Genomic DNA, 21,029 nt, shown 5'->3' with positions numbered 1-21,029 from the left:
GAATATGTCTGGTTTTGACTCTAAGGAGGCTGGTTCCAAGGATGTCCACAGCTGCGCCTAAATCCAGACCAGAAGGAATCCATTTTAACTCGCCCTGACTGTGCTCTGTCTCGGGGCTAAGACAGGACTATAGTGAATTCATTTTTAGTGTCATTTTTTATATTATGTGCTTGGTTGTGTTGCCTGCGAATATCTTTGTGCAGTTCCTGCAAGGCCAGATGATCATCAGATCCTTTGGGACTGTATTTACAGGAGTGGATCACCTACCAAGTTGTTCTGGGAATGAAACATATTTTCTTTCAGTTCACAATGTTCTTCACTAGCATTCTGCCTGTCTACCTGCACTTTTATTGAAAAATTATTTGACCTTCTAATTAAAGTATATTTTGTTATGTCTTTGCTCTCCCATTGCCTTCACTACATCTACCAAGCCAATCATTTTAAGTATGTTTTAGAAAGTATGTACAAATATAAGAATACAATATGCTGAGTGCATTTCTGTTGGTTGTGTGTATATAATACAGGGATGAACAATTAGGTGAAGACATGCATAGGATAAGCAATTTGAAAAGTCTCTCTATCTCAGGCTGATTCTCCCACTTGCGAGACACTTGCTGTGTTTCTACTTTCAAGGTCAACCCATATCCCTCTGGAATAATAAAACAAATTAAAGTTTTTTACATGTGGCCTTAGACATTATATTTTATCTTTACTACATAAAAGGCACTAGTGCACAGCCATAGTTTTTAACACCTGCAAAAGTTCCTTCATGTAACTTAAGGGAATTGTGAAATACAAAAAGGATTCCTTCATGTGTCTTTTCTCAATGCATGTTTACAGGTGCAAATGAAATCGAGGGACATCATAAAGTCTAAATTGATTCTTGACACTTGTCACAGTTTTTTTTTAACAAAAATAAATAATCTTGAGTGAAACAATGTAAGTGTGTTGCTTCAGATCTGGCCAAATTCTTTGTAGTCACAGATTACATTTGGTATTCTTGATTGTTTTCAAAGACTACTTTAGCATGTAAGGGCTTTACTAGATTGATTGCATAGCAAAGAGTTTCCTCTTGTACAAGGATACCACAAAGTGCAAAATATTAACCCATCGTCTATGTTTATGGGGTTTATCTGAATTATGACTTTTTCTTATGACTTTTTCATAGTCTTTTTCTAAGACTACTGTTACATACTTTAACACATTGCTTAAGCCCAGCGTTTCTCTCCAGGATGTGTTCGTTTATATATTTATAGATAAATGTGTTGTGAAAATGTCTTATCACACTTATTGCATTTGTAAGATGTTTTCTGTTGTACATTTGATATGATGATTTACATATATATGTATGTGTATATATGACTTACGTATATATGTATGACTATAATATATAATTGTTGGGAACAAGCAAAAATAAATTTGTCCTAAGGACTGCCTTTTTGTTAACAACATTCATTTAAATGTAAGTTCAAACTAAATTTAAGTGCCAGGTTAAAGTTGACTTTAGTACTTAACAATATCTAGGTAGCTTTCATTATTCATGTTCTGTTCCCCAAAACATACAACTATTCATAACCATAATTTTCATTACTCCCGTTTTATTCCTCAAAATATAATGCCTGTTTCTATCCACAAAAGAACACATGGCTATGATAGGCGAGAACATAACATCTATATTCTATATCAGTTGAAATAGATTTAGAAGAGAAAAATGTAGTGATTGAGGGGAAAATGTAGATAAAACTTGTCACCGGTATTTGTGGATTCAAAAATTGAAGTTACATAACTTTCAGACTCTGGATAGGAGTAGGATATTTCATATAAGCATGGGAGTGTACTTTTCTCGCCCGGATTTATCAGTACTGTCATGATCACAATAATTTGTTATTATTTGCATTCTTATAATGGTTGAGTTGTGATGTACTTTAGTGGACCCACAAAATAAATGCTTTACCACATTGCTGTATTTCATATAATTTCTCTTCAGCATGCATAATTTCAAAATGATAAAGACTACAGATTTTTGAAAAGCCTTCACCATACCAAATATATTCACAAGATTATCTGCAGTACTAATTCTTACATGATGTAGAAGAATGCAGAATTGTGCAGAAGGTTCACCAACCTAAATTTGCTCACTTTATTTCTAAATTAGATTTTCAATTAATAAGAATACATGAAATGATCAATTCAACTTTTATAAAAGAAAACATTTAATTCGGGCCGTCTTTCAGTTTCAGAAGTTTAGAACATTTTCCTCATAGGAGGAAACATGGTACGCATACAGGTAAACATAATGCTGAGGAAGCATAGGAGAGTTCTGCATCTGATCCAAAGAAAGTTAGGAAGAGCCATCTTCCAGGGTGCTAAAAGGAGGGTTTCTCCAGCACTGGGATGATCCCCAAAGCCCACCCCAACACTGTTAAACTTTCTTCCAAAAAACCACATCTCCTATTATTTCCACTCCCTCCCCCACATAAATCATAACTACCACATTCCACTGCCTGGCCCATTATGATTGTTCAAACACAAGAGTGTATAGCAACCATACTTAAAGAAAGCATATTGCAAAACACATGATCTCCAATGTCAAAAGGCACCATCAACTATCAAAGTCTCAAAAATGTTAAAAGTCCAAACATCAAAGACTCTTCTGTGATTAATCCTATCATACAAGAGGAATCCGTTATATTTTTTTGGAAACAATAAAGCACACCATATAACTTGAAATTCACAGGATATACTTTATTATTCGTAAAGGTAATCATGAGGAAATACTGGACCTAAAGAAGACCAAAGCCAGCAGAACAATCTACAAACTCTGCATCTCCATGTCTGATGTCAAAGTGTTCTTCAGGTCTCCAAATCCTTTCTGCTTTGTTCACTGAAGCACAATTATATCCCTTTGACTGGTTTTATTCAATTCCTGAGCAGGTATTGTATAGTTCTAACATCTCAAAAACTTGGGGTATCTAAGATAACTTCAATTTCACGGGTTCTTGTTTCAGTATCCTGGATCCACACATGATCTTCTCTGCTCCTCCAAAGAGATTGGGACACTTTTCCAGCTCTGCCCTCTGTATCACTTTAAGCTCTGGTTGACTCCATTCTCCTGCTCCTGTTCTTGCTATTCATCCCATGGTACTTCCAGCTTCAAGATGCTGGGTTCTTCTGCTAGAACAAGTCTTGACCCATAGCCTCCCTTCTGCTTGCTCAATGGTGCCAAGCCTCAGCTGTTCTGCATGACAACTTCATGAATTAGAAGTCAGTACCACCTGGGTTATTCTTACACATAACCAAGCCAAGCTGCACCATGAGGTTCAACCTTGGTGAGCTCTAGAACACACCTTTTTTGTCACTCATAAAATACTAGTTTTCACCACAGTGATGCTGATTTCTTCTTTATCACCTCTAATTACTAGCTAGCCAGCATCAATTGTCTCTGTATTATTACCATTTAAGACTGAGCTGCTGAGTTCTGCTGCTTACTGGGGCTGGAACACAACTCCTTCTGTTACTTTATCAGCAGCTTTCAATTTTTCAAATATATCACTGCCTAATATTGGCTTTCCTGGAACTTGCTTAGAGATCTACCTTGATCTCAAAGATCTGCATGACTCTGTCTCGTGAATGGTGGGTTAAAAAGCATGTAGCACCATGACATGAACTAAGCCTTTCTGCTTATATTTTAAATTCAGAACCCAGAATCCAAATCTATCTCTTGGCAATTTGGCACATAATTGCATCTTCATATGTCTATATCAAAACAACAACCAGCTAATAAAAATTCCTAACATGATACAGTTCACTTTCATACAACTGCAAACCCATATATTTAGCTGAATGTAATCTTGTCCTAATGTAACCATTCCTTTAATGCCACTGAATATCCTTGATCACAAGATTAAACTTCATTCAACTTCCTGATGATTCCTTGCATTTTGAACCTTTCTTTTTTTTATTTTTCCTTTCTTAGTTTCTATGGTTGTTAAAAACTTTCAGGCCAAATTCTATGCGGTGATTTTCGTGACTTACTTTGTCAATACAATTAATGTAAACAGTTTTACCTTAACCTCAAGGAAACTCTTCATACAAGGGCAGGAAACTTCTTTGCAAAAGCATCAAAAAAAAAAAATCTCCAGAGTGGAAATAATCCCAAGCACCCATGTCTATCATATCCTACTATGATACCCTCCTATTTCCCACTTAATTCATGATCATATTCATTATGTTTCTCTCCAGCACAAAGAATTTGGAGACTTATCCCTGGTGAAAACAATTTACCACATTGATTACATTAATAAGTTTTCTGTCTGCTGTGTGTTCTTTGATGATACTGGAGATGACTGGGTCTTGTAAAGGCTTTACCACATTGATTACATTCATAAGGTTTCTCTCCGGTATGTGTTCTTTTATGATATTGGAAAGTACGGTGATGTGTAAAGGCTTTACCACATTGATTGCACTCATAAGATTTCTCTCCAGTATGTGTTCTTTTATGATATTGGAGAGTACTGTGCTGTGCAAAGGCTTTACCACATTGATTACATTCATAAGGTTTCTCTCCAGTATGTGTTCTTTTATGTCTTTGGAGATAACTGCGCTCTGCAAAGGCTTTACCACATTGATTACATTCATAAGGTTTCTCTCCCGTGTGTGTTCTTTTATGTCTTTGGAGATGACTGTGATAGGCAAAAGCTTTACCACATTGATTACATTCATAAGGTTTCTCTCCAGTATGTGTTCTTTTATGATATCGGAGATGACTGCGCTGTGCAAAGGTTTTACCACATTGATAACACTCATAAGGTTTCGCTCCAGTATGTATTCTTTTATGTATTTGAAGAGCAATGCGCTGTATAAAGGCTTTACCACACTGATTACATTCATAATCTTTCTCTTTAGTATGTGTTCTTTTATGATATTGAAGACTACTGTGATATGCAAAGGCTTTACCACATTGATTACATTCATAAGGTTTCTCTCCAGTATGTGTTTTTTTATGATATTGGAGATAACTGTGACATGCAAATGCTTTACTACATTGATTACATTTATAAGGTTTCTCTCCAGTATGTGTTCTTTTATGTCTTTGGAGATGACTGGGTCTTGCAAAGGCTTTACCACATTGATTACATTCATAAGGTTTCTCTCCAGTATGTGTTCTTTTATGTCTTTGGAGATGACTGGGTCTTGCAAAGGCTTTACCACATTGATTACATTCATAAGGTTTCTCTCCACTGTGTGCTCTTTTATGATATTGGAGATGACTGGATCTTGCAAAGACTTTACCACATTGATTACATTCATATGGTTTCTCTCCAGTATGTGTTCTTTTATGATATTGGAGATGACTGGGTCTTGCAAAGACTTTACCACATTGATTACATTCATATGGTTTCTCTCCAGTATGTGTTCTTTTATGTCTTTGAAGATGACTGGGTCTTGCAAAGAAATTACCACATTGATTACATTCATATGGTTTCTCTCCAGTATGTGTTCTTTTATGATATTGGAGATGACTGGGTCTTGCAAAGACTTTACATTCATATGGTTTCTCTCCACTATGACTTCTTAAAGGCCTGCAACAGTAATTAGCACATGTGAAACCTTTACTGTATTAATTACTCTTATGAATCATGTAATCAGCTTGAATTATGTTTACAATTTGGTATATGGTAGAAAAGCATCAGATCCTAAGGTTTTAGCCCTTTGCATGTTTATGGTGTTCTCCCTCATCATGAGTTGTTCAAGTCACTTGTGATCGTTATTACATGGCTCACATTTATAACATCCTCTTTATATAAGGGATTTTTATATAATATATTTCAGCTATCTGAAGAAAGTTTGAACAACTCTCATCTATGCAACACTAATTACATTCATAATTTTCCCTATAGAGTGAATTACAACACATTTTACTGTGAACCAGGATACACAGCAGAATTTCCAAATTTCTAGTACTCATAAAGATTTTCTACACTATGAGTTTGGGGATATTCCCCATAAAACTATAAAACTACTTAGTTGCAAATGTACATCATATTCCTAATGTCTATCAAAGGCAGAATGCTACATATCTTCTCATTTTTCTAGAACAAAAAAAAAAGTTGTCTCTTCCTTCAATATCCCTATAATCTTACTATGGACTATATGCTTATTAGGATGTTTTGGATATAAATTTTTCTCTATTCAATATACAATTTCTAAGTACTATGAGACTATACAGATTGACAGGTGCATAGCATAGTTCTAAAGGAGCTACATATCAAATGGATACACTAACCAGATATCAGATCTTAAGGTATATGGTTTTGTCAGAATATTATAATTAGACCTACTCTTAAAGGACTGTTATTTTACACTCTTGCTTTTCAATGGAGACCCCAGAACATATGGACACTTCCTCAGAGGCAAATTTGTATCAGCTTGCACATAAAAATTACCTTTCATGTCTTCTACTAATTTGACAATTTTCTTCAAGATGATGGTCTCCCCGATAATAGCCTAAAACACAGTACCAGAAAATCAATGATATTCTATTGGAAATTAAGCAAAATTCAAGGTACTGTGAATTATAACTGCATTATGAATGTTACAATTAAAATTCAGTAAAACTGAATTATTCAGCCCAATCTTCATTATTCACAATTAAAATAATAGAAGGTCATCAATAACCAAGAAACATTTCTTTCCTTTAGAGAAAAAATAACAGTCTTACCTATAGCTTCGAGGTTCAGGTAAGTTTCCAACATCACATCTTTGTAGAGATTTTTCTGTGAAGGATCCAGCAAATTCCACTCTTCCCCAGTGAAGTTCACATGTACATCATCAAAAGTCACGGCATCCTAAATATCCCAAACATGTGTATAACACAAAGGATCATATTAACATCACTGTAAAGGAAATATATGCTTCCTCAAAAACATATACATATAATTTTGGCACATGATGCACTTATATTCTGACTCAGAATTTATAATCACTGTGTCATTTTAGAGGGATCTTGATTTATAAGATTTAGGTGTGTCAATTTTCAACATGTTGAATAGGATACAGCCTTGCCAGAGAAATGCCAATTGAGAGGTTGATGGAGGGGAAACAGATCCACAATACTGAGCACACATCTGAAAAATTGTATGAACAATTACTAACTACAAAAGTCATGGGCAAGCTGGGTGTATTTGCTCATGTCTTTAATCACAGAGTTACAGGCAGGTATATGTCATTTAGCTTAATGGCAGCATGGCCTATGTAATGTGTTCTAGGAGACCAAAAGTTATATATTAAGAACATCAACACTCTACCAAAATCAACCAAGGAAACAAAAATGATAGAGAACTCACAATTCTTACTAAAAGTTCCTACAATGAATCATGCATTCATTTCAGATCTGTGTTAATGTTGCAGAATCATGAAGTGCAACAGTTTAAACTATAACATTAATAAAATTTTACTAAAAGAGAATGCATGATTAAATAGTTACAAATGAACAGATTAAAATAATAATAATATAAATGTTGAGGATAAATAAGCAATGTAGGTTTGGAGAGAGAATTCATCAGTGGCGAGCTCTTGCTTGTCTTTCACATAATGACGGTCAATTTCTCACAAACACACAGGACCAACAACTACTCATTACTTCAAAATCAAGAGTTCTGAGGTCATCTTCTGACAATAGTAAAGGTGAGAAACATGATATTCTTATTCATGCACACAGGTAAAAGTGTCGTATTAATACAAACATTTCAAAACAAACAGAAGACTGAGGCAGAATGGCATACACCAGGCACGCAATGACCCTGAAATTTCAGATAATATTGACATCATGAACATATGCCATCCCGAGAAATAGAAAAGAACCTATATATTTGGCTATATTTCAAAACTAAAGATATGAATATAAAACAGCTGAGAAAAAACTGAGAAACCTTACCTAGACCAATAATCACTACAAATGATGCTGCCCAGACAGCAGCATGGAAAGATAAGCAATACCAGGCAGGAATATAAATCACTATCCTCAGGTTCTCACTCCTCTCCTTTCCCACAAACAACCTCTTTCACATATGACTCTTACATGTTTCAGTTTAGTTTAGTTTCTCAGGACATTAAAGAGAGGGAGAAGGAAGAAGAAGAAGAAGAAGAAGAAGAAGAAGAAGAAGAAGAAGAAGAAGAAGAAGAAGAAGAAGAAGAAGAAGAAGAAGAAGAGGAAGAAGAGGAAGAAGAGGAAGAAGAGGAAGAAGAGGAAGAAGAGGAAGAAGAGGAAGAAGAGGAAGAAGAGGAAGAAGAGGAAGAAGAGGAAGAAGAGGAAGAAGAGGAAGAAGAGGAAGAAGAGGAAGAAGAGGAAGAAGAAGAAGAAGAAGAAGAAGAAGAAGAAGAAGAAGAAGAAGAAGAAGAAGAAGAAGAAGAAGAAGAAGAAGAAGAAGAAGAGGAGGAGGAAGAGGAGGAGGAGGAGGAGGAGGAGGAGGAGGAGGAGGAGGAGGAAGATGAAAAAGGTCAATCAGCATAAAGGTCTCAAAAATGTTTCAAATGAAATAGTGAATGGAAAATTTTTCTAAAGCAAAAAAGGTGCCCGTTAATGTACAAGAAACATCAAAAATACCAAACAATGGGAAAAAAGTCACTTTGCTACGTAATAATCACAACACTAAACATATTAAATAAGTATTAAAAAAGCAATAGCCAAAAATCATTGTAAACAAAAGAATGAGTAATGTATGAAATTAGAACTTTTAGATTCATATCTGTCTTCTATTTTTTAAGGCATTAATTCATTACTTATACAATGTTCTCCCTGCATGTATTCCTGCAGGCCAGAAGAGGGCACCAGACCCCATCCCATATAGTTATGAGCCACCATGTGGTTGCTAAGAATTAAACTAATGGCCTGTGTAAGAACAACCAGAGCTGTTAACCTTTGAGCTATCTCTCCAGCCTTAACCTTGACTTCTTAATGTATATTATAAAAGACAAAAAGTTTTGGACCCAGGTGATGCATAGTCATAGAAACCACCCATGCTTCTACAAAAAAGCAACTGGTCCAGATGTTTTGGACAGAATTACAATCAGCCATGATACTGAAATTATTCAGAGATCATGGCCTGAACTATGAAGTAAGTAGCACCCCTAGAAACCTCACAGGTCGTCATATCTGGCTGATGCTTCCGACCCAACACCATAGAGGACCCACAACCCCAGAACCCACTGCTCAGCTGCATGTTCCTCCCTATTGTGGGCAGATATTGTGTACTCACCATGTCTTGATTTCAGCACTTCCCTGAGGTCCCCTAACAGCGCACAACAGCAGAGCTCAGAGCAGGACACAGAGAACCATTCAAGCTGCACACCCACAGGAAACACCTCAGAAGGAGAAGGTGAGGGTGAGAGTGAAGAAAATCAATCAGCATAAATGTCTAGAAAACATTTCCAATAAAATCATAAATGAAAACTTTCTTAAACTAAAGAAGGTGCCTGTGTAAGAATAGCCAGAGTTATTATAAATATATAGCCAGAGTTAATGTAAAAGCATGCAAAATACCAAAGAGATTGCGGAAAACTCCCTTTACTGCACAATAATTGAAACACTAAGCAACTAAATTAAAGCAATTAAAAAAAAAATACTACTACAGAAATAATTAACAAAACTAAAAAAAAAAAAAAAAAAAAAAAAAAAAAAAAAAAAAAAAACAAGTTACCCTGGGATCTAGCCCCGCCCAACCTAAAGCCCTTCACCCCAGCCAGCTCCAACCTAATCATTAATGTTCCTTGGGAAAGCGCCAGCCCAGACCTGTGTAAACTCTACCAGGTCTTTGTCTTTTCTCAGCCCAGCCTGTCTCGTTAAGGAACCGGACTCAGTTTATTGGCCTGTGAATTCTCTACCTGTCTCACCAGCTCACAGCCAGAAGCCAGGGCCGGGCGCAAAGGCCAGCGATCCAGGGCGGCCAGGCTCGGCTTCTGTTCCCACAGGAGGGTCGTGCTAGGAGGCCACTGTGCCTGCCTGGAGGAGCACAGAGAGGGTTTGCACTCCGCCCCGCTGCAAACTTTCCGGAGCAGAGCTGGAAGCCTGCGCCTTGCCCGGCCATTGTCCCTGCCCGGAGGCGCACAGAGAGGATTTGCACTCCACCCCCTGCAAATTTTCCAGAGCGGGAAGCCTGCGCCTTGCCTGGCCACTGTCCCTGCCTGGAGCACAGAGAGGGTTTGCAATCTGCCCCGCTGCAAACTTTCCAAAGCGGGAAGCCTGTGCCTTGCCCAGCCACTGTCCCCGCCTGGAGCACAGAGAGAGTTTGCACTCTGTACCCCTGCAAACTTTCCAGAGCAGAGCGGGAAGCCCGCGCCTTGCCTGGCCATTGTTCCTGCCAGGAGGAGCACAGAGAGGGTTTGCACTCCGCCCCGCTGCAAACTTTCCTGAGCGGGAAGCCCGCGCCTTGCCCAGCCACTGTCCCAGCCTGGAGCACAGAGAGGGTTTGGACTCCGCGCCACTGTAAACTTTCCAGAGCAGGAAGCCCGCGTCTTGCCCGGCCTCTCCAAACTTACAGACGACAGGAGGATAGCGCGGTGTGACTTGAGAGCTCACAGCCACCCACAGCATGGAGCACTATCTTCATCCAGATGCGCATGGGAATGCGGTCCCGTTCCACAATTCCAGGCCAGGCTGCTCACAGCCGAGGAAGCTCAGCAATCACAGCAGTAGCTAAATGCGTGCACTCACCTCCTTCCAGCCTCTGCCAGACCTCTGACCAATGTGCACATTCAAACTCCCAGCCCACTTTCATTCATAAAATAGAAGACAGGAAATGACTACATTCCAGGAGGCTGGATGCAGGGCGGGCACTGCGGTGACGTCAGGGGTGGGGCCAGCTGTTGCCACGTGAGGGACAGGGACGCCAACATGGCGCCCTCCAGGGGCTGAGGTGCAAGGTCACTGGCCAGGGGAGAGGCTCAGGGGACGTCAGGGGGCGAGGCCAGCGGTTGCTGGGTGACAGTCAGGGAATCCAACATGGCTCCCGCCCGGGGCTGAGATAGATGGGCAAGGGGCGGGGTTGGCGTGACATCAGGGGCAGGGCCAGCAGTCTCTGAGTGACTGACAGTGATGCCAATGTGACATTTTCACTGAATTTGAAGAAATATATAAATATGTGTGTTAAAATTGAAGAATTTGATGTACAATAATACACATGAAATTGTCCACATAGATAATACTTCAAAACTGCTTGACAAACCATGTAAAAAAATTCTAATCAAATTGATGGCTTTCATGGAAAATACTTCTTATAAAATTGAAGAAATATACAGAAAATTTATTTAAAATTAAGATTTGGCATTGAAAATAAATACACATAAAAAGTTGACAAAGAAAACTAAATGTGTAGGCAAACTCAATTTTAGGAAAAAATTGAAAAATAATGTGTTAAAATTGAAAAATCTGTTGGAAAATAATAATGGTAAAAAGATAAATTATCTTTATTAAATCAAGCACCTAGAAAGATTTTCTCATAAAATTCATGATTTTCAAGGAAATTGTTTCTGATATAATTGAAACAATATATGGAAAAGTAGTGTTAAATTGAAGATTTTCACTGGAAATTATTGAGATAATTTTGTGTACATGAAAACATCTCTAAATAATTGAAAAATTAAATAGAAATATTTTCTGATAAAATGAAGGTTTATCTTAACTAATATCTGTAGTGATATTGAAGATATGTGTGTTCAAATTGAAGAATTAATTGGAAAATAATAATAGTAAAATAGTAAACATAGAAAATATACCTAGAACATTGTCCAAGAACCTAGAAAAAAATTTTGATAAAATTGAAGAGTTTGATGGAAAATATTTCTAATACAATTGAAGTAATATACAGGAAATGTATTATAATTGAAGATATCAGAAGAGTTAATACAGATAAAATATTATTAGACATATAAACTATTTCTAAACTAATTGAAAAAGGTAGTAGAAACATTCACTGAAAATATTTGTGAAAAAAATGAAGTAGAAATTGAAATAATGATGGTTTTAATTGAAAAATAATACAGATAAACAGTAGACATAAAAATTCCTAAAATGATTGAAAAATAAACTAGAAATATTTTCTGATAAAATTGAGGGTTTACATGTAAAACATTTCCGAGAAACTTGAAGTAATATATAGAAAAATGTGTTAAAATTGAAGAATTTCTTGGAAAATAATGTTAAAAAATGTAGATAATTTTATTTTTACTGAATGACCAAGGACATAGAAAAATTTGGGATGAAAGGGAAGATTTTCATGGAATATATTCCTGATAAAATTGAAGAAATACATAGAAAAAAGTGTGAAAGTTGAAGATTTACAAGGAAAGGGATGATTCTAAAATGATAGAAATAAAAATATTTCTAAATTAAATAAAGAGAGAATTAGAAAATTTTGATAAAATTGGAGATTTACATGGAAAATAATCCTAGCACTGGGCCTTTTTCTAGTTCCATTTAGCTTTGAATTTCATAATTTATTCATGTAAATGTCTATAGTAAGCTCCGTTTTTGAGACATGTTGAGCACAGAGTCACTGCCCATAGTGAGGAGGAGCAGACATATGAGCAGTGGGAGCAGTGGTGGTTGGTCCTCCCTAGAGCTGCATGGGAAGCGTCGGCCAGGTGTAGCCAGATGTTTGCACCTGTGAGGTCCCTTGTGGTGCTCCTCCCTTGCTAGATCAGGCCGTGACCTCTGAATAACTTCACTATCAGGGCTGAATCTGCTCAAAATACTTGGACCAGGGGCTTGCTTGAAGAAATGCAATGGGCAGGATGCCAAACTTTGACAGCCCTGGCCTGTGGTTTGCTTGCTTGATTAAGCACGGCCACATTCTCTGTGACAATTATTTTTTTCCTTTTAAAGGTGCTTTTGGTAGTTCAATCATAAATACAAATTTACAATCATAAAAGAGATTTTTATGAACCATACCTGAAAGTGTGTCTATTTAATCATTGATAATTTAGACGTGAATTGTAACATGTCACTATTTTTCATTTGTCTGGTGGGCATTAGTTTTTAGGAAATGATTTCTACATACCGGGTGCTATCCTGGAGGATTTCATGAAGGGATTGATGCCGAGATATGGTGTTGTCCTTAATGTCACAGAGCATTTTATTTGATTCATCACAGGAAAGGAGTGGTACAATGTTCATTGATGGTCCTCTCTTTTATCTCTCATTTTTCTATTATTGAACATAGATATCTTTCATACACTATATTCTAATTACCTTTTTCCTCACCCAACTATTTCCAGATTTCTATATCCCATGACATTTGTTCAAATCCCTACTCTTCCTTTCTTTCCCCTGTTAATAAACTAAACATCTAAACTATTCTATTATTATTATTATTATTAATTATAAAAAACAAAACCTCTAATAAAACAAAATGAAAAATAAACAGATGAAAAGATAAATAAAACAACTAAGAAACCTCAACATACACAAACTAAAATTCACAAAATGAAATTACATAAAAACACAAAAATTTGAGCCACAATACACTTAAATAGGAAGGAACATTGTGGCATTAAAAAAAAAAAAAAAAAAAAACAAAAAAAAAAAAAAAAAAAAAAACAGAAAAACAAAGAACAGAAAACAACAAATCAAATGAACACAAAAACCAATCAAATATTAAAGTCCTGGCATATAAAAGTGTAATGAGACAAAGAACAACCAACAATGACTTTGAGTTTGTTTTCTGTTTTCCATCTGATTCTGGGCAAAAGGTTTGCCATTCAGATAGTTTGGATACCCCATGAATGTACTATTATTGAGCACACCTTTTGAAAAAAGAGCTTCTTGTAAATCATACCTGAAACCAAGTCTGTTACTTCATTTTTCATATAGACATGGATTTTAATGTCTCCTTTCTCCTTCATCTGGTGGCCATTATGTTTCTAGAAAATGATTTCTACATATATGAAGCGATCCTCAACTTCATGTAATATATGCCGATGTACGGTGTCATCCTTCCTTTCATAAAGCGTTTTATATCATAAAAACAATTAATATTGATTTGGTAAATGGATGTCAACTGGATTGGAATGGGGGTGCAGTTCTATCCTCCTCTCAATATTGAGACCCCATATTGAACAGAACCATGCAGGCCCTGTGCGTGTAAACTTCACTGCAGAAGAATGGAATTTACTTGATTCTTCCCAGAAAAATCTCTACAAAGATTTGATGCTGGACACCTACTGGAACCTCGCTGTTATAGGTAAGACTCTAAGATTTCTTTTGCTTTTCAAAATAAGCTATAGATGTTTCTTGCTTATTGATGATCTCCTTTATTTTTTTTCTTTTATTTCTGAGCAGAACTGTGCAAAAAGTTCAAAGCCTTATTGTTCCTTGTATGAGTCATTCACATCTCTTTCTCAAGAACAACTGGATCTTAAAAAATGGAAGGCACTGCTGGGAGATCTGAGATGAATAGGATTAAGTATCAGCTGTCATGTGACTGCATCTGCAGGAGGGGTTTGAGAGGCAGGGAGGCTAAAATAAAGAGATTCTTGTGAACCATACCTGAAAGCAAGTCTGTTTAGTCATTGATAATTTAGCCTTGACCTTTAATGTCTCATGTGTTTTTTATTCATCTGGTGGCCATTATGTTTCTAGGAAATGATTTCTACATACAGGACGCCATCCTGGAGAACTTAATGAAGGGATTGATGCCAAGGTGTGCTGTCATCCTTAATGTCACAGAGCATTTTCATTGATTCATCACAGGCTTGGAGTGGGGAAATATTCATTAATGGACTTCTCTTTTATCTGTCATTTTTCTATTATTGAACATAGATAATTTTCATAGAGTATATTCTGATTACCTCTTTCCTTACCCAACTCTTTACAGATTTTCTTGTCCCATGCAACTTTTTAAAATCCATAATCTCTCTTTCTTTTCCATGTTATACAGCAAACATATTATTATTATTATTATTATTATTAAAAACAAAATTTGTAATAGGAAAAATGACAAATAAACAGATAAAAAGACAAAGGAAAACTCTAAGAAAGCTAAAAATACACCAACTCAAATTGACAAAAAAATTTACACAAAACCACAGTAGTATAAGCCACAGTATACTTAAAAAGAAACTTTGAAGTAAAAACAAAAAAAAATAATATACAGCAAAACAAATGAACACAAAAACCAAACAAATTTAAAAGTCTTAGAAAACCATTGTGAGACAAATGCCTGCCAACAATGTCTTTGAGATTGTTTGGTATTTCCCATCGGATGCTAGAATAAAGGTTTGCCCTTAAAATAGTTTGAATACCCCGTGAACGTCGTATCATTGAGTACATCCCCTGAAAATGATTCTTGTAAATCTTACCTAAAAGCAAGTATGTTGTAACAATTTTAATTTAGACAAAAACATTAATGTTTCCTTTTTGATTTTTCTGCCATTATATTTTCAGAAAATGATTTCTACATATATGATGTCATCCTCAACTTCATGGGATAGATACCAAAGTACGGTGTTATCCTTCAGTTCATAATTTATATGTGTATATATATATAAATTGTAAATGGATATCAACCGGATGGGAATGGCGTGCAGTTCCGTTCCCCTCTCAATATTGAGACCCCATTTTGAACAGAACCATGCAGGCCCTGTGCGTGCTGCCACGGTCTCTGTAACTTCACAAGTGCATCCATCTTTCTTGTTTTAGAAATCCTGTTTTCCATGGTCGGTGTCGTCAATCCCCTCTGGCATGGACAATACTTTTACCTACACTTCCACAGTATTTCCTGAGTCCTGAGGCAGGGGATTTTATGGAAACATCCCAGTTATGAATATGTGTCCCAAATTCTTTCACATTCCGAACATTGTCTGCCTAAGGGTGTTTATGTTTGTTCCTATCTATTACAGGAGGAAAGCTGTCTGATGATGGCTGATCAAGACCCTGATTTTTAAGTATAGCAGAATGTCATTAAGAGTGAATTTACTGCTATGTGACCTTATGAGAACATAAATATATGCAATTTCACACAGTCTCCATAATACATATATTTACAAATATATACACAGTCAGTCAGAATCTGTGAGATAAGAGGCCATGTGCATTTTAGGAGTGAAGGGAGTGGTACAAGAGTGTTTTGACCATTTTCCCTTACTGCTTTAAATATTCTTTCTTTGAATTGTGCATTTGGTGCATAGATCACGTGAGAGTAGAAATTTCTTTTCTAGTCCAGTCTATTTGGAGTTCTTTAGTCATCTGGTATATTCATGGGCATCTCTTTCTTAAGGTTAGGGAAGTTTTTCCTCTGTAATTTTGTTGAACATATTTACTGGCCCTTTAGTTTGGGAATTTTTGCTCTCTTCTGTCTCTGTTAACTTAGATTTGGCCTTCTCGTTTTGTCCTGGATTTTCTGGATATTTTTGGTTAAGAAATTTTTGCATTACATTTTCATTGACTTTTCTGTGAGTATTTTCTACGGCATCTTCTACACCTGAGATTCTTCTCTTTCTTGCATTTTATTGATGTTTGCATCTATGATTACTGATTTCTTTCCTAGGTATTCTATCTCCAGGGTTGACTCCCTTTATGAATTCTTTATTGTATCTATTTCCATTTTTAGATCCCAGATGGTTTGGTTCAATTCCTTCCCCTTTTTATTTGCCTTTTTCTGAAAACCATTAAGGGATTTTTATGTGCCTTCATTAAGGGATACTGGATGATTTCCTGTGTTCTGTATTTCTTTAAGAGAGTTATTTATGCTCTTCTTAAAGTCCTCTATCGTCATCATGAGATATGATTTTAAATCAGAGACTTCCTTTTCTTGTGTGTTGGGGTATCCAGGGCTTGTTCTGGTGGGAGAACTTGATGTTGATGATACCAATTTGCCATGGGTTCTGTTGCTTATGATCTTGCCCTTGTGTCCTGCTCTCTGGTTATCTCTGATGTTAGCTGATCTGTCTCTGATTGAGGCTTGTCTCTCCAGCGAGTCTGTGAGACAGTACTCCTGAGAGAACAGTTCTCTAAAGGAGAAATTTTTGTATGGAAATAATTGGCACATAATCATCTACCTCCAAGGAGCAGAAAGAATCCAGAAGGATCCTGTCCCCAGCTGTCCCTTGCTTCCTGGGTTCTGATGGCTCTGCGTGGACCTCTCATTGTCCGGGGATTTGAGCAGAAGTGGAGCTTACAGGTATGATGGAATTTCTGGGAGATCAACTCTCTCCACAAAGAATTTGGATGTGGAGCACTGAGGCAGGGGATCAGCTCTGGGTTCAGGCAGAGAATAAAAGGATCATGTCCCAGGCTGCTGCTCAGTTCTTTCAAACTGAGTGCTCTGTCGGGGTCCCTTTGAGCAGAAGTGGTATTCCTACCTCTACACACAGGCTTGTCAGCACTCCTGGGAGACCCACTTTCTCACTGCAGTATTTGGGTATGGAGAACTGTGGCACAGGATCAGCTCTCACTTTCCGTGTTTTGAATATTGTATGGCAAGAAAATTTTATTTTTTTTTTTGTCTAAATTCATTGGAGAATATAGGCTTCTTGTATATTTATGGCCAGCAACTTTTTAAGTTTGAGAAGGATTTTTTTTAATGATTTTATTGATGACCTTTTTCTAGTACTTTGATCTGTGTGTTGGAGGATTGAGACATGCTATTGGAGACAGGGGGTAAGAAGAATGCGATGGGTAATTCTGGGATGGTGTGCCAGGAGAGAGCTAAGAACTGGACTGAAAAAAAATGAAAGTAATAAAAATGAAAATAAATAAATAAATAGATAAATACATAAATAAGACTGAAAGATCTCCCATGTTCAAGAATATGTAAACTTAACATAATATGAGGACAATAAACTAAGAGCAATCATCTGATTTAATACAAGCCCCCTCACATTTTCAGCTTAATTTTTTTGCAGATACTTCAAGGACAGTACTCAATTTTGTAGGGAGAAAAAACCTCTAAGATATCTAAAACATTCTTGGACAATAATTGAATTCTTGGAAATCAGACCATCCTTTATTTTAAGTTTTCTTTTTTAAAAGATTTATTTATTTATTGTATGTAAATATCCAGTAGATGTCTTTAAGAAACTCCAGAAGAAGTCGTCAGATCTCATTTTAGATGGTTGTGAGCCACAATGGAGTTGCTGGGATTTAATCTGCATAGAGTAGTGGGGTGTTGTTAGATTTGAGGCATTTAGACCACACTTGGAGGCAGTCGAGTGTGGCATACTGTGGTTAATTCAGTAATAGAATAGGTTGGAAATGGTTGAGGGACAGATGAGAGCTGTTCAGGAAATGGGGAATTTGGAAATGTGTTGACAAATTTGGATACACAACTGTTGGGGAGTGTTTGGGTAGATGGGTCTCTCACAGCCTGACTTACAGAGCATGGAATACAGAGATATATACTATACAATATAATATATAATATATAATATATAAAAGATTACTCAGATTTGACACTCTGACCGAAGAGAACAAAACAGAATAATCTTGTTTTCCTGATCGCTGTCCGCAGCCATCATCTCCAAGCAAGACCGTCCTGAGAACGTCCCTCCCATCCTGAATCTCCACATGCTGAAGGTGACCCTGGAACTGCCTTCTAACAAGTTCATGCGGCCAAAGCCTAGGAAGAAAGTGGACATCTCAAGTCTTCTGCTGCCAACGTGATGGGCTGACTCTTCTCTCCATCCTGACCCAGGTCTCCGCATCTAACACATTTGGAAATAAAGCACAGCACTTTCCCATTGCTCTGACACTGACTAATCTCAGTGACTGAGACCTCTGACTTTTGAAATGGAGGTGATCAACATTTGTGTCCCAGGAGAGTCTCCCGGGATGGGCACCTCAGCTTCTGTTCAGTAGAGGGAGAGCATTAACAGGAAGGCAAAGCCTGTTCCCCATGACATAACAATCCCCTGTCTGAACATTCTAGTGTATCCTGGAGAGTTCTAGGCATCCCTGTGATGTCACCAGTGATGTCACAACACCCACTGCTCTCAGATCTTTCAATTAGTCCCTAGAGAGTTCACCCATATTTATGTTTGCAAGATGGAGGAGGAGTGTGCTTGAGAGTGAGAATGGGGAGCTTAGAGAAATGAGAAAGTGAGGCCAAAGGAAGATGGATTTCCATCTCACTATAAACCACTGAGGAAGATGTGGTCCTGGGAAAGTCACAGGGAGTCATGGAACAGTGATGTGAAAAATTGCTGGATTAGGCCCACTTTAGCCTGGCTTTCCAGTAATGCATAAACATACCTGTTTGTTTTGTGTTTTCTTTTTTTGTGTTTTCTTTTCTTTTTCTACTGTGTCCTTTGTCAGTGTCAGCTCGAAAATGATGAGGTGACTAAAGGCAGAGAGTTACAAAATCTTCTGCCCAGATTCTCTGGATCTTGATCTTTTAAAAGCCCTGGTTTGTCTGGAACTGTTTGGGGTCCCATTAGATCACTTCCTCCACTTTTTACTCTCTGACTTGCATCCGGTCTCAGTAAGTCAGTGACGCTCCATAAATTATGAATCAGTTGTAGGAGCAGATATAGCTTGGAGATAGATTTTAAGGAAGAAGTATCTGATAGTAGAAAAACAAATGACTAGAATTGTGGGGCAAGTTGGTGTCCTATATTCTCCTCAAGAAAACTTTACAACCAGATTTCTCTTTGTTCAATCATCTTTATTTTTGATCAGTTTTCGCTGAAGATCTCCAGGCCGCTCTCTTTCTCTCTATGTCCTGCCTGTGACAGTTCTCCAAGCAATTCACTCTTGCTATTCTGAAAACTTTACCTTGATAGTTTTTTTTTCTTGCAGCCCATAGGCCCAGTCACTTATATTATATATAAATGCAGTAAATGACTTCTGCTCTCCTTTTGATTATCATATAAATCAGAATCCTGTGAACCTAGCCCCTTGCTACTTAGGAGAAAACAATTACTTATTTCCCTTAAACTCAGCAAAATAATTTAGATATCTGCTTGCCTCTGTTATGCACAAATGTTAAGCATGCTGTGGGTACCCTTTCTATAAATTACAAGTTCTACAGGACCTGGATCTTCCCTTGCTCTGTGCCAGGCTGATCCTGAACTCAGTATATATATATATATATATATATATATATATATATATATATATATATATATATATATATCTCCAGAACTTGCAATGTAGCTTTACACAGACCAGTGATGAAGAATATCAAAGTCATGTTTGGTAAAAGATAAGTATTCATGTGGATCTCATCAATAACAAAAAGCAATACCAGAAAAAAACTCATATCTTCTTGATGGTATTCTAAAACAAGGCATAGTGATGAATAAGGGAGATGCTGGAAACATAATATATCAATTGCAGTAAAGTTTGTACTATGGGACATGCTAAACTTCTAAATAAATGTCTTGATATAAGCCTCATAAATGAGGGATCTGTAGGGCTGAATAAAATTTAATAATTTCTAGACATAGGGCACTATGATATGCTAGGATAGATAGGATATGATGGGATATGATGTGATATGATATATTTTTGTATTTTTGTAAATCAATAAGGAGCTTGATCTACCTCTTAATGCCATCCTTGAACCATATTGTAGTCCTATTTAATAAGACACTATAAAATAATATTGGAGATGTAATCCAGCAGATACATTTTTTCTTAAACTACATATAAAATATACAACATATTCTCCTTATTTTTATTATTTAAAACCAGTTTATGCATCAATCATCTTAATAATATCGTGTACTTTGAGAAGAAAATAATACATCAAAAATTTTGTTTAACTTTTATACTTATATCTTTTCATACCCTGAAATTATCATTAATGAATACTTAACCATGTCTGTAGCTGATGATTCTTTATCTAATGTTGAGAATTAAAATATTTTAAAACATATATGATTTTTTTTGTTTTCTTTTCAAGACAGGATCTCTCTGTATAGCACTGGCTGTCCTGGAACTCAGCCTGTAGAAGAGTTTGGCCATGAGCTCAGAAACTCACCTGCCTCTGCCTCCCAAGTGCTGGTATTAAAGGTGTGTGCTACCATTACCCAGC

At 36.7% G+C, this 21,029-nt stretch overlaps 1 pseudogene; it reads right to left on the bottom strand.

The window, feature by feature from the left end:
* Positions 1-4,312: 4,312 nt before the first annotated feature.
* Positions 4,313-21,029, bottom strand: part of LOC127672662 (zinc finger protein 431-like) — a 45,313-nt pseudogene continuing 28,596 nt past the window's right edge.

This window comes from Apodemus sylvaticus, chromosome 22 (assembly GCF_947179515.1).
Source record: "Apodemus sylvaticus chromosome 22, mApoSyl1.1, whole genome shotgun sequence".
Classification (NCBI taxonomy): Eukaryota; Metazoa; Chordata; class Mammalia; order Rodentia; family Muridae; genus Apodemus; species Apodemus sylvaticus.
This window is presented reverse-complemented; position numbering and strand designations above follow the sequence as displayed.